A 25,090-nucleotide genomic window follows, 5' to 3' on the forward strand; every position below is an offset into this window, starting at 1 on the left:
ACTCAGCTAGAAAAGAGAATAATGTGCAGCTCCCCCTTGCGGTAAACAAGCATTTGCAAATCAATAGGACTCGCATTTACTCGAGACGTGTTGCATTGTAAACGGTAGTGATCACGGACAACGGGAGGGTTGGTGGGGGGACGGGAGAGGTGGGGGAGGAGAAGGCACAGACAACGGGAGTGCGGGCGGGAGGAAGTGGCGAGAAGGCATGGACACGGAGGGAGGGGGGAGGGGGAATAGAGAACGTAGTAAATATTGCTCACAATAGAAATAACACATACCATGTAGCACTCGAAGTAAAGGGGCCAGTATCCATGGGAGGATACAAATGACAACATGGCCGTCATAAGGAGGGACTAACAAGCCTATAAACCAATCGGAAGGCAGCATTTCTGAAGGACAAAGACAGAAGCAACTCAAAAATATGGGCAGAGAGTGGGGCCAAAGTGGGGCAGCTTGTCTCCCATACTCTACTACCGCAGTCTCGCAGAGCAGGCAGCGCATGTGTGCTGCCACTAAAGCTCGACCTAAAAATGTCCACCGGTGAAAAATATTAACTAACATTAAATATTTTCTTTTCAACACAGTATCTAAAGTTGTTTTTTCTCTGCAGAGGGAAAAAAAATTGTAAAAAAATTTAACAGGCAAAAAAATTAAAGCAAAAATATATTTAAACAGCAAAAACATAAACTTACACTTTTTTCTATTTCTCTTTTTTAACAGAACCAACATCAATACCATCAGCTAATCAAGCAACCTATGTGAAATCCCAGGAGACGCAACAGACTTAAGACAGACTTAAGTTAGGATTTTGTCTTAAGTTTGTCTTAAGTCTGTCTTGAGTCTGTCTTAAGACTGTCTTAAGTCTGTCTTAAGTTTGTCTTAAGTTTGTCTTAAGTCAAACTTAAGACAAAATCTTAACTTTACTACTACTAAATGCCTTCTGTGAATACCAAAAGTAGTAAGTTTAGGATTTTGTCTTAAGTTAGTTCTGTGAATCGGCCCCCCAAAGAATGCAGATTCATAACCGCAGAAGAAATCATTTTAAGGGGGTTTTAAAGAAAGCTGCTGAAGGCTTGCACCTGAACACAGGTTATCCCCGATCAGCCGAGGGTCAGTACATCACCCTCTAGTTCAGAAATCCGTCTCTGACTCCCCCTGTGACTCGCGAGCAGGAAAGTGAAAAAAACATTGACCTGTACATACGGCCGAGTTCGGGGTCAGATAGTGCCACTAGACAGAGCCCCAGACCTCCATGGCTGCCCCCCTATTAACCCTTGGCTCGCTATGGCAGAGCCTGGCCGGCCCCAGACAGAACAACAGGGAAGTAAGGGGGAGGGCCCCAAAAGCCCAAGGACCAGCTAGAGCAGGGCCACCAACCAGGGACCCACGCTCCCGCTACAGCTCTGGAGAATCTGCAGCTCAGAACCAAAAAAAAAAGGCTGGGGGTTTAGCCGGCCCTCCTCTTATAGAGGTCAAGGGAGATATGGGTCGGCCATACTGGGAAGGGATGGGAGGCATGGGAGGCTAACATTTGGTTTGGAGGGTTCTGGTGTGGAGCTGAAGGCTGCACCCCAGCCCCTCCCGCTGCCCACCGTTGACTGCCCGCCCCTGTGCACCCAGGCCTCACTGCTCACCTGCCGCCATCGGTGTGTCTCCAACCACATGCCGGTGCAACCTCCGACCCTGGGTTCCACGACCAAGACTGTGGTACAGCAAGTCCATCAACGGAAACAGAGTCTTAATTTCACGATGGCAGACATATTATTGCACATGGCATCATTGCAGGCTGCACACCCGCTCAGCTCTAGAGGTGCAACCAACTCTGTGCACCACGAGTCAACGCCACGTAGCGGAAGGCCCGCGCTGGCTGAGGCCTACAATGCGGTCCGGCAGGCCTCACATGACCAAAATTGAATACGGACCTGACAGGACACGCCATCATCCCAGGCTGCGCACATGCTTAGCCCCTACCTCAGTGCACCGAAAGTCACTGTCCCGTGGCGGTAGGCCCGTGCCGCCCGCAGTGTATCCGGTGCCACAAACTTAGTGAAACGCAAGAGGACAACATTCAAAGATCGACTGGACAACAACACCCACAACAACAAGGAACTCTTCAGCATTGTCAAAGAGCTCTCCAAACCCAGCGCCTGCAACAACGACATCACACCCTTGCAAGATCTCTGCGACTCACTCGCCTCGTTCTTTCACCACAAGATCGCCGACATACACAACAGCTTCAGTGCACAGACCAAGCACCCTACCACCGAACCAGCACCCCCCACCACCACCCTCCGGACCAGGACCCCTGTGAGCACCGAAGACACCACCCGCCTGATGAACACCATCCACTCCAGCTCACCTTCCGACCCCTGCCCACACCACATCTTCAACAAAGCCGACTCCAGCATCGCACCCCAGCTCCGGAACATCATCAACAGCTCCTTCACATCCGCCACCTTCCCGGAGAGCTGGAAACATGCCGAGCTGAGCGCCCTCCTGAAGAAACCCACAGCGTACCCCACGGACCTCAAGAACTTCCGCCCCATCTCGCTCCTCCCCTTTCCAGCCAAAGTCATTGAGAAGATCGTCAACAGACAACTCTCCGCCTTCCTTGAGACCAACGGATCCCTCGACCCCTCACAGTCAGGCTTCCGAGCAAACCACAGCACCGAGACCGCCCTCATCGCAGCTACTGACGACATCAGGGCACTGCTTGACAACAGGGAAACTGCGGCCCTCATCCTCCTAGACCTCTCAGCAGCCTTCGACACCGTATGCCACCGCACGCTGATTCAGCGCCTCAGCCACGCCGGAATCCAAGGAGCGGCACTGGAGTGGATCATCTCGTTCCTCGCCGGAAGAACCCAGATTGTCCGCCTACCCCCGTTCCGTTCCGCGGCCACCGAAGTCATCTGCGGCATCCCGCAGGGATCCTCACTCAGCCCCACCCTCTTCAACGTCTACATGAGCCCTTTCGCAACCATCGCTCGCCAACACAACCTACACCGACGACACCCAGCTGATCCTCTCCCTCACCAACGACCCCGCCACCGCCAAAGCCAACTTCCAGGAAGGAATGAAAGAAGTCGCAGAATGGATGAAGATCAGCCGTCTGAAACTGAACTCAGACAAGACGGAAGTCCTCATCCTCGGACCATCTCCCTCTGCCTGGGACGACTCCTGGTGGCCCCCTGCCCTGGGCATCGCACCCAAACCAACGGACCACGCACGCAACCTGGGCTTCATCCTGGACTCTTCCCTCTCGATGACCAAACAAGTGAACGCCGTCTCGTCATCCTGCTTCAAAACCCTCCGCAAGCTCCGAAAGATCTTCCGGTGGATCCCCACCGAAACCAGGAAGACGGTCACCCAGGCCCACGTCACCAGCTGTCTGGACTAAGGGAACACCCTCTACACTTGAACCACAGCCAAACTCCTGAAAAGACTCCAGCGCATTCAGAAAGCCTCAACACGACTCATCCTGGACATACCTCGCCGCAGCACATCTCTACCCACCTGAAAGACCTGCACTGGCTCCCCGTGAACAAGAGGATCACGTTCAGACTCCTCACCCACGCACACAAGGCTCTCCACGACACGGGTCCGAAGTACCTCAACAGCCGCCTCACATTCTACACACCCACCCGCCAGCTCCGATCCGCCAGCCTCGCCCTCGCCTCTGTCCCACGATTCAGAAAATCCACCATCGGAGGACGCTCCTTCTCCTACCTGGCAGCCAAGACATGGAACTCCCTCCCCACTCACCTACGGCTGACCCTGGACCATCTCTCCTTCAGGAAACAACTCAAGACCTGGTTGTTCGAGCAGTAGCAACCCCCCCCCCTCAGCGCCTTGAGACCCTTACGGGTGAGTAGCGCGCTCTACAAATTTTGATGATTGATTGATGATTAATAGACCCTATCTTTCGAGTCTTGTGATATACCAGGCAGACGCAGCCATGTTCCCTCAGGCAGTGGGGAAGAACTGGGACACGCAGCGTTGTCGTCCCCCCTTTATACGTAAGCCGAGTGGGCTGAGTTGGCGTATGCCTGGCCAGCTTAGGGGTGTGAATAATTATTCCTGGGCTCTAGGCGTGGTTCATTTCTGGGCTGGACAGGAAACCAAGTGATGCGTGTGTCTCTGTTGCAGTGTCGGTGCCACACGGCCCGCAATTGACAATGTTGCATGCACCCGGAGGGCTGCGTTCGCCTCGACTCAGAATGCATGTGCATGCAACAACGCGGGTTGTCTCACACCTGTCCAAGGTGAGGCAGTCCATGGCTGGAGCTGCACAGCGGTGCTTGGCAAAGTTCCTAATTCTGACATAGTGCTGGAGGGAGAGTACACACATGGCAATGTTGTAATACATGTGACCTTGTTGGACCCTTTCACCTGCTCACTGTCAGCAGAGCAGACAGTCAGCGCAGTCCGGAGGTACAACACTATGCAGATCCCATGGGCTGTGATTCATGTCGCCTGACACGGGCAACGAGCAGACGCCAAACATCACATGACTCATCCAGCAAGGCAAGGTGGGCTGAGACCGTTGCGATCCATAATGATTGGTGTACATTTTTGCCTCCCCATTTTTAGCTCTTGCGCCCCTACATGTTCCTATGCCGCCTGTCAGTGTCTGATGCATTGGTCTGCATGTTGTGGCCCTTGTCTTGCCCGTACTGACACGCACATGCTAATGAATTCTACGCAACTTCACAGGTGTTCAACTGAGATGACTGTTGATTAAAATGACAAATCGTGTACCTCAATGAGCATTATCCGTACTCTGACATATTTCACTTAGGGGTGAGTCCCTATGCCAGCACCACCTCTGTGAGCCAGACTTTGTGGTTGGGATAGTTGCTGGTAGACTTATGCCCTTACGTGTCTTCAGCAATGTGAGTATGGTGTCCAACTTCTTGCCATGTGGATCAATGTCATCCATTACAAGAGGCTGTGTCCACCCAGTTGAGTGTGAGTAGGTATGTGAAGAGATTTTCTGTTGTCACATGTGATGGTGGACACTACTTTAGGCTTGCTACCGACTTTGACATTTTTACACAAAGCCCTATTTGATTTATAGACGTGGAGCTATGTTGGGGGGTTGCGAGATTCTTGTTCATGTGCAATGAGGCCACAGCTGGCTCACACCTTCACAGTCATCTCATTGGCCATGTGGGTCAGGGTCAAACATGCGCATTGATGTCATTTCCCAGGGCGCAATCAATGTCCCTCCATTCATCCATACTTTCATACTTGATTGAACATAGACATGACACATCTGTGTGATTTGGAATGTTTTGTTCCCATTCAGGGGAGTGTCGGAGCTGGAGCAGTACATGGCCATGCAGACCCCACCTTACATGGTTGCCCAGTGGAGGACCAACCAGAGTCCTTTGTGGAATGACAAGTTAATCAGAAAAGGAAGAGTTCAGTCCGCAGCCTGAGTGCTGTGTCATTGGTACCAGAGCAGATATGGCAGTCCATGTCGGGGTCCAGGTGAATGTTGCAGAGTGTTTCGGGGACAGTGGCAGGTGTTGTTCCAGGGCATGATGCATGGGGCTGAACCAGGCAGGAACAGGCCATATGGCTGGGATGAATGCTACAACCTCCTTTTTCACACAGAGTCATTACCATCCACATCTTACTCCTCTGATATGTCATCTGTGTCAGGTGTGTTAGTTGTGTGTGGTAGTGTTATGGCTGCATACATCACTGTGTGCCACTGACACATCAGGGGGCGCTGGTGCGCCATTGTGCCAATCTCCACCCGTCTCCCCAGTCCCTGGTCGTTACTCACCCTGGTGTTGTTGGGTCAGGTCATATTCAGCTGTGTCAGGACCCCCAACTCCTTGCACCGTCACCACACAGGAAACAACCTTTATAATGCAACCATTACATCGCACTACACTTACAACGCAGTCATTACATCGCAACATCCTTTATTACGCATGCCACTACAACACAGGCATTACAACGCATACCATTACATCGCATGACACTACAACGCAGGCATTACAAAGCGCACATTACAACGCATACCATTATCCAACACTTAACCTACTGTTGCACCCCCTGGAGTTAGAATACTAATTTTTACCCCTATACTACCCAATAATTACCTTTAATGCAATGTAATGGTATGCGTTGTAATGGTATACGTTGTAAAGGTAGTATGTGATGTAATGTAATGCGTTGTAAAGGATGTTGCGATGTAAAAAATGCGTTGTAAAGGCATGCGTTGTAAAAGTATGCGTTGTAACGTCGTACAACCCTCCACACTGATGACTGTGGCCTCCATTTCCTCCAGCTCATCCAGTTCCTCCTGTGGCGCATGACTCCAACCTCTAGTCGCCATTGCTGCCTTCAGGTTGGCAGCGAGTTTCGGCCTGGTTTGTCTTTTAACATCACGCCAGCGCCTCTTGACCTCCTCCATTGACCTCCTCAACACTCCAACTGCATTCACGTTGTTCACGATGGACTGCCATATTTCCGTTTGTGTTGCCAATGACACAGTGGAGTGATGAACAGTTGTTGGGAAAGTTATATCACCTCAGTTACGATGATCCGGTTTTCTTGCGGACTGAACCCCATCTTCCTCTTCTCCCTGCCTTTTCCCGACACCGGGGTCCTGGCTGGTCATCCGCGGGGCTTGTGGGGTTCGCGTTGTCCTCTGCACTCGGTCCGGGTGCATTCATGGTGCTATGCAGTTTATTTAGTTTTTTGTGTATTTTTTTAGGTGCTTTTATAGGGCAATTTCCCGCATGACCCATGGGAATTGCAGGCCTGTTGCTGGTTCGCACAGATTTTTTTATTGCGGTTGGCCACTTTGAAACTTTTTTCGCGTACGTGTTTTGCATTTTTTAACAATCGCGTTAATTTGTACGCTGTTGTTTGTCGCGTTCTCGTGATACTATTGCATGGTACCACCGTGTTGAGTTTACAACGTTAACAAAACTTTATTTTCCCGCAATAGACTGCTATGTGAAAAGTTGTGTTAAGCTAATTTTGCGATACTTATCACAAGTTCTTCAAAATATCCCCCTAAGTCCACAAGCCCTGAACAACTACTGTTTGCAATGACATTGCCGAGGAAGTGTACAATTGTAAGACCGTCTGCTCTACTGCCTCTCCCCAATAATTGTTTCTCCAAATCTGGGCTTTGCAGCTAAATAAATTTATTATGGAGACGGGGATGGGGGGGGGCAAGATTTCGGAGCTCCAGAGTCGACCTACAGTTGGGACAAATCACCTTTGAACTTTATGGCACACCATAGAGCAGAATAGGCGAGTGTGCACTGTGACACAACAGACACCTCTCATCCTTCCTGGGCCTTGTTCTGAAGGGGGTGGGGCCTCCTCTACATGTAATGGGAGGACAGTGTCTACCCCAGTGCCCTGCCTGGATGTAACTAGCACAGCAAAGGTTCAAGCTGTTGGTCAGAGAAAGAGTGGAGCCCAGATAGGAGATTAACTCAGAAGCTGCATTTTCTTAGGTAGTTTTACACTCGCAACAAAATGGCGCATGAACAGTATTCAAGACCCGGATTCTCTCCATGCAATACATTTTATTATATGTTTCCCACATTATTGGGGTTGTATTGTTGTTTCCTGCACAAACGTTGTCATAATACGTTTTCTGTTGCATCCCACCCATCTCTCCTGACTTGCAGTCCATTGCCCCCTGAGATGAATCCATGTACAGAGCTCAGCCTCGCCAGGCACAGCGCGCTGAGCACGCGCAGCGCGGCCCGGCTGGGTGCAACGCGCCTGGAAGGTGGCGGCAAGTGCTTGCTTTTTATTGGTTGGCTTGCCTTTCGTTTTGAGAGCGAATGCCTGAAGGTCTGTTTGTGGGCGGCTTCAGTAGTGCTCAGTCTGGTGCACATTCCAGTGGCCAACTCTAAATGTTTCTTGCTGGATTTGTTTGCAGACATATATGCTTTTAGGATTTTGGTCAGCTAAAGGGCAGCAAAGGATGAATCCCATTGATTCCAGGTCCATCTTCACACTGTAGTTTGGTGTCTGTTGTTGCAGATTAGATTTGTTTTACTTTTATTTACCAGTAGAAATATATTTTACATGTAGAAGGCCCCTATGTTTGTTGCTGAGTCTAAGTTTCACAACTTAGTGCCAACGCAGGCTGCCTTGCACCAGAGTGCAAGGCTGTCTGCGAGCAGGGAGGTTTGTTTATGTGTAGGAAGGAGTTCCTTCCAGCACAGAAACAAACCTAAAATGCCATTTTGTAACCTACTTTTGTAACTTACATGTGTGCTGCTTCATGCAGCACACATGAAAGTTACAAAAGGGCATTTTTAAAAGGTTTGTTTATGTACAGGAAGGGAGACCTTCCTGTACATAAACAAACCTTGGTATTTTGCTTTTCCCATGTATGTTGCACAAGGCGGCACACATGGAAAAAGCAAAAAAAAGGAGAAATAATGCATTTCTCCTCTTTTCACCTCTTTTCTTCTTTTCAGGATTTCCCTGGTCTTAATGTTGGCGCTGCCGCCTATTTACGCCGCCCTTGTTAACAGGTGGCAGCATCAAATACAATGAGTGTTGCGGTGGAACGCCCACTGCACGCCCCTTTCAAGCTAAACACAGCATGAACGGGGGCCTTATTAACCAGGCAGCGTTAAGCCACGTTAATAAGGTGAGGTCACTATCACCAACTTTACGTCACTGAAAGTGACGTTGTAGTGGCAATAGGGGCTTGATAATATGCCCCCTTGTGTTATCCTGCAAATGTCCCTTGTGTCGCTACATCAGATGCAACTGAACTAGAAACAGAGAAAGGGGCAGATTTACAAGCCCTCTGCGCCACCAGTACGTCACTTTTTCTGACGCACTGGAGCCGCATTTCACTTCTCCATATTTGCAAGGAGAGGAAAAGCCACCCTGCGTGAAGTTTTCTCTCCTTGTAAATATGGCCCCTTCACGTGCAGCACTTTGCGTGGAAGGGGCATCCATGGGTGTTGCTTTGGGTGTTCCCTCTCAACACCCTTGGAACGAGACACATTTCCAGATTGACGAGGACAAATCACCTTTGAACTTTATGGCATACCACAGAGCAGAATAGGCGAGTGTGCACTGTGACACAACAGACAGGGGAGGCGTAGCGAGGCGCAATGAGAAATGTTTTCATTTCTCCTCGTTTTTACCTCTTTCAAAGCGTGCTGCATTCTACAGCCCCTTCCTGTACAAAAAACAATCTCCCCATGACGCAGGCATCCTTGCATCATGGTACAAGGGTGACAGAGCTGGCACATGGCTGCGGTTTGTGTGCCAGCACAGGGGAGAGCACAGGAATGCGACATATTATTGTAAATATGTTGCATTCCTGTGCCACGGAAGTGCCACAGCGTAGCGCAGTCGAAGGGCTTGCGTTGCCACCCTGCGGCACTTCCTTGTAGATCTGCCCCTTTGTATTTTGGAAGAAAGCAATGAAGCTAATTGTGACTTCTGTGAAAGAAAGTCTGTTATAACAGCGTCGAGTGACATGTGTGCAGTGCCACAGCAGGAAGTGAATCATTGAATAGCGCTTCAAGAACACTCAGGGTGCTTTGTTGTTAATAACAGCACTTTTAGGAGCTGTGGTTTGTGAAGATCGTGGCGCTGTGATACAAGGGTGTTGATTCGTGTTTGGTCTGTGACCCACATTTTAGGTCAAAAATGTAAATGTAAATCCAGTATTTGTAAAGTGCACAGCTACCCAGAGGCACCCGGGGGCAGCCGGGAAGATCAAGCAAGCTATTGCCCAGAGTCACATGGTGATGGGCTGACCTGCCGCCGGTGCCGTGAGCCCCAGCGTCCGGCGTCAGTCGCCCTGGCCGCAGCGCCACACCTCTTCCACCTGAAGCAGGGAAAGTTTTGAAGCCAAGATCCGAATCCTCAATGGACCACATTTTTTCATATATAGACGGGGAGAGAGTGCCATTTTCAATTAATAAAATTAGGGGTTTACCACATTACACACATGCACTAGAGCTTGTGCAGATGCATGGGACGTTGTTATGCTTTTTGTTGCACAACGTCCTCGCTCACATAGGTCAGTGTTAATTTTCTTGCTAAAAGCAATGTGCACAAATAAACCTACAACTTTCCACACAGAATAAATAAAAGTGAATTCAAGGCTATCTTATTTGGAAACACTGGGGCATATTACCAAGGGTGGCGATATAGAATTATCGCCGGTTTAGCGGCCGTTTTCGGCCGCTAAGCGGCGATAATTCTATCGCTTTATTACCAAGCTGTCGCTAACTGATGTTAGCGACAGCTTTTAGGCGATAGCGAGCGGTGTGGGGCCCGCTTTGCATGTCAGCGATATTTATCGCTAATGACATGCAAAGTGGGCGTGCCAAACTGTTAGCGACTGAAAACAGTCGCTAACCTCGCTATCTCCTATTACCAACACTGGCGTAGTGATGGAAAAATTCCCGCTATCGCCTAAAACTAACACCTGCTCTGACCAGTTCTTAGCCATGTTATCCAATGGGAGGTGGATAACATGGCTAAGAGCAATTGGTCGCTAATGCATGAATATCGCTGAATTTTCACCGAGATTCATGCATTTCACGCGATTTTTATCGCTTTTGAGATAAACCTTGATAATAGCAAGGTATCTCAGCGATAAAAATCATCGAAGCGCGGCGATAAAATTATTGCCGCTAACCCTGCTTAGCGATAAATATCGCTATTTCTTGGTAATATGCCCCACTGTTTATTTGTCTAACATTGCCTTCCTTCCTGCAGGAGCGAAGCTCTTCTCATGCTGGCCCGCAGTGCAACTGAGTGTTCATCTACTGACCTAACTTACATGTAAACCTGCCTATTGTGTCCCTGACGGTGGCGCTTGGCAGTCTAAAGCACCATTGCGCCAATATAGGCAACTCACCCAACAGGAAGAACATAGCATGCACATCAATATATAAACACACAAGTCATGTTTGTTGGAAAACATTTTGCTGCAGGTTTTATTTCATACCAGAGATATGCCAATGTGGTGGGTTCACTTACGGGCGATCCAAGGGCTGGCGGCAGTGGCTAACCTAAGCTGCCCTGCCAGCCTAATGAGCCTTCTGCACCGTGGCCAACCCAATCGGTGCTACCATTTAGTGGAGATTATCTGCCTTAAATACCGTGGACCACCAGCCCATCCCTTCACTCACGCCTTTTTAGGGGTCCAGTGTGTCCAGACCGGCACCCGGTTGCCCAGGCTTACAACCGCCTGAAGGACTAGCGGGGCACCGTCTCTTTCCCCCAGGGTCCTGCCGTAACGACTCCTGGGGTTGTTTGGCATATGCACACCTATTGTGCCCCTGAAGAGGGTACCACTATGTACCATTCAGCCTCCGGATCACCCTGTAACTCCGCCATAGCCCTGGATGTGGCCGCCGTCATATCCGGGGCCCCCCACCACGGCAGGCAACGTCCTTCACTTACAACCCGCTGTTACCAGAGCTTCGCTCAGCCATGACAGGTGGACCCCGTCCTCCTCCAAATACCCCCGGGCGTTGACATGTATCAGTGTATGTCTCATGCCAATGCTGGCCTTCTGCTTAGGGGTCGGCTGAGCCCTGAATTCACCCCTCAACGCCGAGGCCCTGATTTCCGGGTTTGCTGGTTGGCATAGAGGAGTTCACCTCCAAGGCCCTCAGTATATTCAATAACAAGTTATTGTTTGTGGCTGAGACAACACCCATATCTCTACCCGCTGACCTGCAGTGGTATGAGTTCAGCGCTGGCAAGAAATAATACACCATCGGGAATTTAAAACTACTGCTCTCTTCATAACCACAGCTCCATTGTACACTGTGTGCAATTAAGTGCAATTACATCTTGGGGTTGACTAAGTCATTGTTCCCCCCCCTACATAGCGAATCTCAAATTAGAGGGTTCAAAATGATTACCATGTGCTGCACAGCAAGAGAATTATGGACCCCCTGGAGAGGGTCATTGGGCGGGGGCAGGGCGGAGTCTTGTGACCGATGGCACCCCCTGCTGGAGCTAGCACCTTAGGTATGGGCCTCTCATCCATAGGAGTGCTATGACATGTATCGAATTTAAGCTGATTCATGTCCTTACGAGGACGCCAGGTGAGCCTCCTCACCTAAACCAAGACAAAGGTAGATTTAACCACCGGGGATGTTATGTTATGTTATGTTATGTTAAATTAATTTGTTGAGCGCGCTAACACCATTAGGTTTCTTGGCGCTGTTCGGAGAGAGCAGAGAGAGACAGAACTAACATAACAGAAAAGCAAAAGTTAATAATAGGCCTCAGTGAAAAGATGAGTTTTAAGGGAAGATCTGAAACTAGAATAGGGAGAGGCTAACCTAAGCGGGAGAGGTAAAGAATTCCAAAAGGACGGGGCTAGGAAGGAGAACCTAAGACCACCGTGTTTCTTCCGCTTGAATCTGGGGATAGATAAAAGAGCCATGTGGGAGGACCGGAGGGTACGGGAGGGGACGTAATGATGTAGCAGGGAAGAAATGAAAGCGGGGCCCTGACCAGAGAGAGATTTAAAGGTGATACAGCCCAGCTTAAATTTGCAACGGGCAGAGACCGGAAGCCAGTGAAGGTCCTTTAGAAGCGGTTGGACATGTTGGTCTCTCGGCTGGTGATAAATCAGACGGGCAGCCTGATTTTGGATCAGCTGTAGTCTCCTAAGTTGATAAGCAGGAATGCCTACATATAATGCATTCGCGTAGTCAAGCCTAGACATGACTAACGCGAGTAGAGCCAAAATAAGGGCATCGGTGGTAAGTAGGCGCGAGATCTTACGTATCTTCCTGAGCTGGAAATGACTAGAGGAGACTACAGCACTGATCTGGGGTGTCATCGATAGATCGTTGCTGATGACAACACCCAGACTTTTTGCTGAGTTGACCGGACAAGGCGGGGAGCCCAGGCTGGCCGGCCAGAAGGAAGGATGCCAAGGATTGGAGGGTCCCCCGACAAGCACCAACTCGGTCTTGTCGGGGTTAAGTTTCAGGTGGTTTGCACCCATCCAATCACTGATGAAACAAAGGGCATTTTGAAAGGTAGAGATAGATTCGGGCCCAGAGTCAATGGTGAAAACCAATTGAATGTCGTCCGCATAATTAAATGCGGAGACATTAAAACAGTGGAGGGAACGGATTAATGGGGCCAAATACAAATTAAAAAGAAGAGGGGATAGGGAGGAGCCCTGAGGGACACCGCAGGTCAGCTCGACTTGAGAGGCAGAAAACTGAGACAATCTGACGGCCTGGTGGCGGTGGGTCAGAAAGGAGCGCACCCAGTCCAGGGCAATGCCCTGGATGCCGGCCTCTCCGACACGGTCGACCAAGATGTCATGGTCGACCGTGTCAAAGGCGGCTGACAGATCCAAAAGGACCAGGGCCTGACAGGTGTTGGTGTCAGCGCCCCTGCGGAGTTCGTCCATCACAGAGAGGATGACTGCTTCTGTGGAGTGTGCTGGTCTGAATCCAGCCTGCTGGGGGTCCAAAACACAGGAGTCCTCCACAAAAGAAGTAAGGGTCTGGGTGACGTGAGACTCCAGGACCTTACTAAGGAAGGGGAGGAGGGAAATTGGACGGTAGTTGCTCATGTTGGACTGGTCGGCCGTGGGTTTTTTCAAGATAGCAACCACTTCTGCCCGTTTAAAAGAACCTGGGACCACCCCCGTAGTCAAAGAGCTGTTTAAAAGAGCTAAAGGGGGGTCCGGGCATGAAGTGAAGGCTTCTCGTAGGGCCGACGGGGGGCAACAGTCGCTGGGAGATCCAGAGGAAACTTTAAACAGAAGGGAACGGAATTTGTCTCTGGAAATGAGTGGGAACTGGGTGAGGGTATCGGTGCGATGGAAAGGGGGGAGAGTGGGAAGGGTGGAAACAGAAGATGCGTGGACAATGCTGGTTTTAATTTTAATGATTTTGTCCACAAAAAATTGATTCAGAGAATCACACAATAGCTGGGAAGGAAGAGGGGCAATGGTGACTCTCGCCGGGTTCGATAATTCCTCAACAATCGAAAAGATGTCTTTGGACTTATTGGTGGAGTTCAAGATCTTATTGGAGAAATAACAAGATTTAGCCCTGGCTATAGCAGACTTGTATTCTCTCAGCTGGGAGGAGAAGGCAGCCTTGGACTGTGAGGAATAATCTCGACGCCAGCGCCTTTCGGCCTGACGGAGGCTCAGTTTCAGTGCCTTAAGTTCCTCGGTGAACCACCTATGGGCGTCATGATTTCGCCGCGTTTTAACAGGTTTTAAGGGTGCCACCGAGTCAGCGGCGGAAACCAACCAGTGAACAAGATTGTCGGACTGAGAATCAATAGAAGTAAGGGGTTCCAGGATGGGGGGAACAGATGAGCTCAGGAGGGAGGTGAATTTGTTAATGTCAGCCTTGTTCCAGTTGCGTGCCAGAAAGTTGGATTCTCGGGCAACGCTAACTGGAGCAGGCTTAATCAGGGAGAAGGTGATGAGTAGGTGATCCGACCAAAGACAGGGGAGAACAAGAGGGATGGAGATGTCCAGGGAGGAGGTCCATACCTGGTCCAGAATATGACCTTTGGTGTGCGTGGGTGTGTGTATATGCTGGGTACAATTAAAACCCAGCATAAGCTCAGAAAAAGCGAGGGAGTCAGAGGTTTCGTGAGGATCAGATGGCCAATAGTTAAAATCGCCCAGGACCAAAATATTGGTGTTGTTAATGGTCAGCTGCGAGATAAGCTCGCCGAACTGGACAGAAAAATTTGGCATGGATTGGGGAGGGCGGTAGACTAGGACACACACTAGGGAGGAGCCAGGTTGCTCCAATCTAAAAGCCAAACAGTCGACCATGGAAATACTGATAATAGGCACCGTGGAACACCGAATTGGGTGCCTAATGATGGCTGCGACCCCACCGCCCGCTTTACCAGAGGGATGAGACCTAAGGTCCTTTAAGGTTACTCCTAATATTCGGCCACATTTCATGTCCGTATTGCCTGCAAAACCGATCGGTCTGACAGCGATCTTCGGATGCTGCGTCGCCATAATGGTGTCCCCACCCTAGTGTATGTAGCTTTTGCTAAATGTATACCGGAGTGCCAACAAATTTTTCCAATGCTTTTGGATTTGAGGACATGGAGTAAAACAAACATATGCACAAGTTTACCTGTGACTTATTAAATATGAATGCAAAGGGTGTTCTGGTAATTGTTAGCATTTGTGCCCCAAACCAATCTTTTCCAGCACTATTGGAGGCACAGCACATTTTTTGGAATGTCAAACTAACGCAAGCCACCTGGCTGAATGTCGGCTTTAGCATATGTAGCCCATAACAATCATTTTTCGATTAATTGCAGGGATCCTTTAGCCACTCATCTTTGCAGTATTCTGCATCTATTCATGCCATCATCGCCTACAAGCCCGTCACCATCTGACTGCGTTTAGATGCTGGGTCACCCTGCTGATGTCCCCACCGTAGCTTGAGCAGCCCAGTGCCAAACGTCTGCTAATAGTACCAAATTGCAGAGAAGGGATAAACTTCTTGGAGGTGAGAACAGGAGGAGAACAGTATGTACAGAATCCAACCCCAGTCTAACTGCAGACTTCTGATAAGTGCTATGCTGCCGTACCGACGCACCCACCCTGGCATGGTGTGCCCAGCACCTGAATTCTGATACGTATAATGCCTGGTTGCAGACAACGAGGAAGCTTTTGCTGGGAAAAACGATGGGTACGTGAATGCTCAAATCTTGCCTGCCCTCTCCTAAGTTATGGAGATGTGACTTGCTTTAATACACTTGTCAGACGCTCTCCTCCAAACCAGTGTTCACCACTCCGTGAAAACCCTGCCATCGTTCCAGGGCAACCACTCATACACCACCTGGCTGTACCAACCCTCCGGCCGGCAGTCTCTAACTTTAAGTGAAGCGTCCTCTGGTACGCACTGGTCATGCTGAGGGAGCATCCCTGTTTTTTGATGCAACACTATTGAACCAATATTGTGTCATAATCCAGTTCCAGTGGGTACTTGCCTTTGCTCATTACTAAGTCGGTCCTTTGATTAGTTTAAACGTATTCAAATCTTGCGGTTCCTGTACCCTTTCTATTCCTTCTCAGACTGCACCCTGGAAGGAGTGGTGGCCCCAGTCCCAGTGTTGAATTAGTTGGAATTTAAAGCAGTATGTGTCTGGGCATGTCCTCCTATTCGCCTTATACAGCTGAAACACATAACTTGATCTGCTACCTGTGATGCCTAAATTGCTCCTTCTCAGTAGTAATTTGTAGTAAATCCCAGATGCTGTCAACAGTGAGGACCGTGCGGCAAGAAACCCCATCATGTGCCCATAGGTCCATCTTGTGACCCCTCTGCTAGCTGGGCTAACCCATCTGCTCCTATTCGGCTGTAATTTGGTAATTCCTGGCACAACCGCAGGGACTTATTACCGGGCTGTTTGTATGTGGCCCAGGATGAACTTAAACACTCGGCGTGGTGTGGAGGGGCTGTCAACATTCCCCGGCTGTAGTGCAATACCTTTGCCAAAGCAACGCCTGACAAGATGTGCCAGTGCAGGTGAAAGTATGAGTTATATCCAGCCCACCTTACTTTCTGCTCATCAGTTATCTGTGTATAGCGCTTGCAGGAGCATAACATAACACTTGTAGATTTGTGAAGTGCAATTGCTCCGATAGGCATGCTGCCGCTGAATAAGAGATACTTGTTACCCCACTCACCGATACATCATCCAAGGAGGAAGAAATGTTGATTGATCCCAATGGGGTAAGGTCTACGACCATGGGGTCGATCCCACCACCAGACCCAGTAGATAAATCAGTCCAGCCATGACCCCTCCTGTGCCCTCTGAGCTCACCCTTTAACCCGCAAGTGGCCATTTGGCTGACACCAGCATGACCTGCCAGTCCTATTTAACCTTCATAACCTTACAGCATCGCAACACTCGCCGATGCCGATGCCTCGGTGCGCGAGCGCCCGCTGCTCGCACTAGTTAATACAGTGATAATTGAACTTAATTTAATACAGGGTATATGAATAAAACTAAGCACCGCCAATTGATAATTTCACATTCTGTAAATGTGAAACATTTTGGACTATGTCCATCAAAATTAAGCTAGTCGCCTTAGATCAATTTGTGTGAGCAGAGCAAGAGCATCAAACAGAACCGAGTATGGACGATAAGTGACCCCAATTGAACTAAGACGGAAGCTAGTGTGGGTGGCTGTCCGACCGTTGTCTGCTGTGGTGGAGTGGCCCTCTCACGTGCCACAACTAATGTACAATCTGCTCACACTCCTCGGCTGTGTAATTATTACCAGTGTGAGAGACCTATGACATCCATGTCGGAACCTAAGATCCCAGTTCATGTTCTAACGCAGCCCCCCGTACTGTGGGTCCTGCAAAGACCCCTCTGCCTCACTGAGAGTAACCTAGACACTTCTCACTTAACGCACTTGCATGTCACTCAAGAAAGACACCTAGCAACAATGGTAAAAGTGTAATAATAGGGTGCCGGAAGTACTCGAAAGCATTATGCCCCGTCAAGAATGCAAGGTTTACGAACAGAAATGAACTTCAGACTGAACTGTCTGAGTTGTGCCCTCACTTTAGAATTTTTGAGAAATTCGTGAAGACTTCACAATAGGAACTCTTCTGACATAAGCACTCCGCAGTCTTTTAGCCTGTACCAGACAAGAGTTATTGACTTCAGCGCTCTTCAATATCGCTCCACAATGATGCTACTTGGACGGATGGGTCGGATCACAAGTCGTAACCCCCACAGCGAGGAGGATTCATCCCTTCTCGCCGGGACTCCTGGACACAGCAAATAACGCTTTGCTCCATCTGTACAGTGGCAGCATTCCTTCCATCATAATAATAATAATAATAATAATAATAACTGAAGCTTATACAGCGCCTGGTTACACTAGCCAGTGTGTCAGTTGAATAAAGACAAAGTGTGATCTCCCGTGGTGGCACACCCATCGAAGTGTGATCTCCCGTGGTGGCACACCCATCAAAGTGTGATCTCCCGTGGTGGCACACCCATCAAAGTGTGATCTCCCGTGGTGGCACAAGCATCAAAGTGTGATCTCCCGTGGTGGCACAAGCATCAAAGTGTGATCTCCCGTAGTGGCACAAGCATCAAAGTGTGATCTCCCGTGGTGGCACAAGCATCAAAGTGTGATCATCCATAGTGGCACAAGCATCAAAGTGTGATCTCCCGTGGTGGCACAAGCATCAAAGTGTGATCTCCCGTGGTGGCACAAGCATGAAAGTGTGATCTCCCGTGGTGGCACAAGCATCAAAGTGTTATCTCCTGTGGTGGCACAAGCATCAAAGTGTGATCTCCCGTGGTGGCACACCCATCAAAGTGTGATCTCCCGTGGTGGCACACCCATCAAAGTGTGATCTCCCGTGGTGGCACAAGCATCAAAGTGTTATCTCCTGTGGTGGCACAAGCATCAAAGTGTGATCACCCGTGGTGGCACACCCATCGAAGTGTGATCTCCCGTGGTGGCACAAGCATCAAAGTGTGATCTCCCGTGGTGGCACAATCATCAAAGTGTGATCTCCCGTGGTGGCACAAGCATCAAAGTGTGATCTCCCGTGGTGGCACAAGCATCAAAGTGTTATCTCCTGTGGTGGCACAAGCATCAAAGTGTGATCACCCGTGGTGGCACACCCATCGAAGTGTGATCTCCCGTGGTGGCACAAGCATCAAAGTGTGATCTCCCGTGGTGGCACAAGCATGAAAGTGTGATCTCCCGTGGTGGCACAAGCATCAAAGTGTTATCTCCTGTGGTGGCACAAGCATCAAAGTGTGATCTCCCGTGGTGGCACACCCATCAAAGTGTGATCTCCCGTGGTGGCACACCCATCAAAGTGTGATCTCCCGTGGTGGCACAAGCATCAAAGTGTTATCTCCTGTGGTGGCACAAGCATCAAAGTGTGATCACCCGTGGTGGCACAAGCATCAAAGTGTGATCTCCCGTGGTGGCACAAGCATCAAAGTGTGATCTCCCGTGGTGGCACAATCATCAAAGTGTGATCTCCCGTGGTGGCACAAGCATCAAAGTGTGATCTCCCGTGGTGGCACAAGCATCAAAGTGTGATCTCCCGTGGTGGCACACCCATCGAAGTGTCCCATCAACATGATAAAATAAACCGCACTGCCCTTTCCCCGCAGTATGCCCCGTGGCATGCGGCCTGAAGATTGGCTGGGACGGAGAGGCGCATTGCAGCATAACTATATCTCTCCTCCCTGAATGCAGCGTTCCTAAATCACACCTGTAGGCGACCCTATAACACTGTTAACATACCAAACGGAACCAGGACCTACCTCAATTAACTCAGCCCTCGGCCACAACTAAGCTTGAGATGTCGAGCGCTCCCTCTGCCTGACCCCAAACGGAGTCCCTGTGCTGCTTTATTTGGCATTTGAAACTCTGCACAGAATGTAGTAATAGTATTAGGTTAAGCATAAGGCGGCTGAATATGGGGTGGGGATTATCTGGAGAATGGGGTTGATGGCTCCGCACCAATAGCATAGCAGCAGACCTCTGCATGTAAGTATCCAGTGAAAGGAACTGTTATAAGAGTGCTACCGCAATAGACACAGAAAACCGTGCACAAGCTCCCCACAAGGACCTCGAATCAGGATTCAGCTGGAAAATGAACGAACAAGAGACCCAAAACCCTCCTCATGCCCGGTGGAAAGCCAACGGGGGGACCATAAGATAAGCAGATGTCCCTCCACATATTTCATGCTGAGGAAGACTCCCAACCTGCAGCCGTCAGCTCTGACCTTTAGGCCACATCCGATCTCCTAGTGTAGTCACCAGCAGCAGCAACACATAAAAAATAAAAACAACAACAAGGTTCGAAACATAGAAATTAAGAAGGAGAAAGGAAATAATAAAATGGATAAAAACCTTGAACCTTCAGGCCATCATGCCTTCACCATTCTCTACCCGCCCAATCTCTCCAAAAATGCAGCAAAGAAGTTCAAACACCGACTAATGATGACCCACCCTGAGACTCTTATTTCAGACCCATACTGCTGCATTAGCAAAGGCATATTATCCAACGACATTATCTTCCACACAAAGAAACGTGCCCAGTGGAGAAATATCTTTTACTCTTTGCTTCGAATCTCCAACGTTAAAAAGAAACCCGCATGTCCTCAAATTGTCGGTAACAGCTTCAGTCTTTTGCCCTGCGAACGCCACCATTACAATCTACAACAACGGTAATATCCTTATACAAGCCTACGATGCTAATCTAGATACCATAGGCAGGATCTTCCCTACTCTCAAGAAAGCAGTAAACAGAAAGAATAGCACACTCCCCGCATCTTATCGTCAGTATCTAGATGCCACCCTGTAGGAAGGTGGCTACCTGACTATGGTTACCCCAGATTTTTTGCCTGTGTTTAGCTGGTTTTTTGACTTAGTTGACCTGGTTCCCTGCTAAACAGGGCCCCAGGCCATCTGCTCTCTCTGTAAAATGGATTCCATGTACCCTAGGTACATACCACAATTGGAAATGGACTCCTTGTCAGCCCCTGTATAATGCACTATAGGTGCCCAGGGCATAGGGGCCACCAAGGCCTACCAGGGGCTGCAGCATATCTTTTGCCACCCCTGGCTGGTTCTTAAATTGACACAACTGGCTGATCACTCAGCTGGGGTAAGGTGGTGTACACACCCCTTGCTTAGGTATAGTATACCTATATCTAAACCTATATCTGGACACATGTAAACCTGTGAGCCACTCCTATAGAAGGCCTCATCAATCCTGGAGGCTGAGTGCGTGGTTTTATGTGAGATGGAGCTCTAGCATGAGCTGAGCCTGTCTGCAGCTGTCGGGAACAAATCCCTAAGCTGTTTCAGGATAATGCCATACCATATACTTTTAAGTGCCTTATAATCCTCGCGGTTAAATAGCAACTTTGGTTTGGCTTTATCAAAACATGTCGTGTAAGGTGTCATACGATTTGGAATACCATCCCCTCGCCAGTTCTGGCGACGGGGATGGCATTCCACCCCTCTAGAGGGGTAAGACATGTTACTTTACTTTAATGCGGTTAATTTCTCCAAAGACCTTAAGATCCACAAAATGGATGCCTCTGCCACAGACAAATGTCCGGACCCCTGTAGCTGACCGAAACTCAGCCAAAGGGGTCCTGGACAAAGGGTTTCCTGTCACAGGAGGGTGTCACCGCCCTCCAGACAGGAGATAGTGGATTGTAGCAGGGAGGTTTGAAAGAAACCAGACACTGCCTGGGGCGCACAAGGCTGCCCCTTGCATAATCCGGCCAAACCGGTTCTGGGGCACTCCAGCCCTCGTGCCAGGGCGGCCTGGATCAAAGGAAGGGGGTGTATCCACCCACTTCCTGGGTCCCACCCATAGGGGAGGACCTAGCAGGTAATCACGCCCCCCAGATTCGAATAAGAGTGGGAGCAGTGCCAATGCACATCAGATTTCCTGGAAGAAACATTTGAAACGCAATTCTGGACCCTTCGCCCTCCATCTCATCGTGGAAGCCCGAAGAATCTCCCTTGTGGTCAAGGAGTGACCACCCTGCAGCAGCAGGCACCATCCAGCCCTCGACGTCTACTTAGTTGCAGTTCCCGCCGGAACTCGAGCGACTGAGATCGACGAGATCAAGCTTGCCTGCCTTCCAACAGCCCGATCCACAGTCCCTGCAGAGCTGAGACCCGTGGAGGCGACCGGAAGCGTAGGGCACGCCATCTTGAATTGACCATGAGACGCTGACCGTGCAGCCCACGAGTGACCCTCGAAGCTGTGCACCGGGGTTTGAGAAGCCCCCACCCTGAGCTACTCCTGAGCCGAAGTTCAGCCCTCCACACTCGACGAGTGCTGCGTGGGGCCCTTTGGCACTATTTGGCTCAACGCGTTGGCCCGGTCACTTGCCAGCTGGCTAGTGGTCCCTGTGCCGACGAACTACCTAAGAAGACTCGTGAATCTGGTTGCTCCAGATCCACACCAGCTCCCCTGAAAAGGAGCCCCGACTCTGACCTTCCTGGTCCGAGTGAGAAGCAATCTTCCGATCCCGCGTGGATTGCTCTTACCAAGGCTTGTTTGCTCCAAACTTGAAGCCGACTGCACCGACGGTGAGAGCCTGCGTGGGACAGATCGTGACCTGCTCCTGGACGTCGCAGATGCCCCAGAGCCCACGTGACAGCGGAGAGAAGCTCCTCGACGACCACCTAATTGCGCCCGACATTGCCTGGTTCCGTCCTGGTTCCACCCTGGTCACTGCTGAGTGACCCAGACTCTGTCCCCTCTGCTTTCAGGTACTCTTCGACTTGAGTCCACCCTTGGACTCCACCGGACACTTCATCTTTAACCCGCCTGCAGCCCTTTCAGCTTCAAGCACCAAGAGCCTGCGTGTCAAAACCCGACGCCACTTCGACCCTATGCACCCACTTCCTGTGGGTGAGGTAACTTTGCTCCGCCGGTGTTCCCACACTGCTGCACATCTCTAGGGTCTGTGTGTTAAGTTTTGTTCCTCTAGGTTCAGCGGAAGTGTCCTTAAACTCTAACTTTACAACTTTTACGCACCATTGGTTAACATTGGTGCATGCGTGCGCTTTCCGCACATCTCCCGAATCCCGAGGGCCATTCCCGACTTCAGCATTGCTTGTCCTGACTGCTCCCAGCGATTCCCTAGGCCCTAGGCCTAACCACTACTCGAGTGGCCTCTCTTATACCACTTGTTTAGTATATGGTTTGAGTGGCCCCCGCCCTCATCCATAATTGTGCAACTTTGTATGTTTAAACAGTGCTTTTGATTTAACGCTTGTGCCCCTTTATTCATAAAGAATACTGGGGATTGTTTTTAGTAATAAACACATATATTTTTATAATATATACTTGTGTGGTGTCCTTTCATTTGATATTACAGGATTCTATGTGGTAAAACAGCTCGCTTAACACGACCTCTTAAGTTAAGCCTTTAGGCTGCTTAGTCCATGCTACCCCTAGGATAGCTTGTCTAATAAGGTTGACTTACAACCAGACACCATAAGGGATTGTTTGGTCAGATAGCAGGTGGTTCCAGAATTGGAAACATCCCCTATCAGGCCAACTTCTCACATTGGTGAGCAGCGGTGCGGATTTGAGCTTGCTGTTGTTTTACCATTGCAATCTTTGTATCAAATTGAAAGATCACATCAAGTACCTCTAGGTACATATAAATCAAAAGCTTAGCATATTAAGTTCTACTGAACTTAGTAGTTGTAGATTAAAGGGACTAGCACACCCTGACTACAACTCACCAGCAAGGTACAGTAGGAAAACACTTAGTGTAGGTAAGTGCACCACTTACACCTCACTAGCAGCCATGTCTGACACAGGAAAAGCCTCAGGGTCTACTCCTGTGACAGTTGACCTTACCCAGGCAACTTTTGGATATGACAAACTAACCCGTAGAGACTTGATTGCCCTGTGCAAAGCAAGAGGGTTAAAAAGGGGCAGAAGCCCCACCTGCCAAATCCTGGTAGAAATCCTAGAGCAGGATGACTTAGAAAGGGCAAAGGAAGCTTCCCTAGAAACAGGAAATGGAGGGAACCCCCCTGTAACTGATCCCCCTAGGGAGGAGGACGAGGAAGAAGAAGAGGAGGAGGAGGACTCAGAAGTTGAGGACCCAGAAGATCAGGATCAGAGGGGTAGCCAGGTCCAAGTTGCCAGGCTTAACCAGGCCCACTTAGACCTACTGGGGAATGGAGAGGGCCAGCACCTCCCCAGATCCCATCATGTTATTCTCCCAGGCAACAGAAGAGTGAGATCTCCCTCAGGGGACTCTCATATTTCTAGTGCCTCCAGAGAATCACAGAGAGGCATGACTGCTTCTCAAAAGCTAGAGCATAGGGCCAGAATGAGGGCTGTCAAACTCCAGATAGAGAGGGAGGAGGTAGCCTTGGCTCAAGCTAGACTTGCCTTGGCAAGAGAGCAGAAATTAAGTGGCTTAGATGCCACTGGTGGCAGCAATATTCCTAAAGAGAAACCCAGGTCCTATGATAGTAGAAACCTGACAAAGATTGTGCCCCCCTACAAGGAAGGGGATGACATCCACAAGTGGATAACTGCTCTTGAGAGAGCCTGCATGGTACAGCAGGTTCCTGAGGAACAGTGGGCAGCAATCCTATGGTACTCCTTTTCAGAGAAAGGGAGAGATAAGCTCCTCACTGTTAGACATGAGGATGCAAACAATTACAAAGTCCTGAAGAGTGTCCTAATAGATGGGTTTGGCTTAACCACTGAACAGTACAGGTTAAAGTTCAGAGACACCCAGAAGACACAGACTCAGGACTGGACTGATTTTGTTGATTGTGCAACTAAGGCTCTGGAGGGTTGGCTACATGGCAGCAAAGTACATGACTTTACAGGATTGTATAATTTGATTATGAGGGAGCAGATCCTAAGTAATTGTCAAAACCAGCTCTTACACCAGCACCTGGTAGACTCTGATCTGACCTCTCCCCAAGAATTGGGAAAGAAGGCAGACAAGTGGGTCAGAACCAGGATTAGGCCTAAGAATCAGGACAGTAACCAGAAGAAGGAGTCTACCAAGCCTCAAGATAAGGGTGGGGATAAAAATAAAGAAAAGACTTCCCCAGGGCCCCAAAACTCCAAGAATGGGGGTGGGTCCCAAGACACTTCTTCAACTGAGAAAAAGCCTTATTGTTATGCCTGTAAACAGGTTGGGCATTACAAAACAGACAACTGTTGTCCCAAGAATAACAATAAAGAGAACATACCTCCAAAGCCAGCTCCAACACCTCCTGTTACTGTCAGCAGTAATCCCCCAGGAAGTGGGAGCACACCCAGGAATCTGGGTGGGTTTACTTTTGGAGCCCAGGAGGACCCTGGCCTATCCAGGTCCCCCTCCCCAAATAATCTTGTTTATGAGACTGGCATGGGGTTTGCCAACTTCTCTGATTGCCCAAATACATTGAGCAAATATAGACAAGAACCCATCATCAATGGTTTGAAAGTTGAAGCTTTTAGAGACACAGGGGCTAGCATCACCATGGTGGCTGATGGCATAGTCCCCTCTAAGCAACTTTTACCTGGTG

The sequence above is a fragment of the Lissotriton helveticus genome, chromosome 8 (assembly GCF_964261635.1).
Source record: "Lissotriton helveticus chromosome 8, aLisHel1.1, whole genome shotgun sequence".
In the NCBI taxonomy this organism is placed as follows: domain Eukaryota; kingdom Metazoa; phylum Chordata; class Amphibia; order Caudata; family Salamandridae; genus Lissotriton; species Lissotriton helveticus.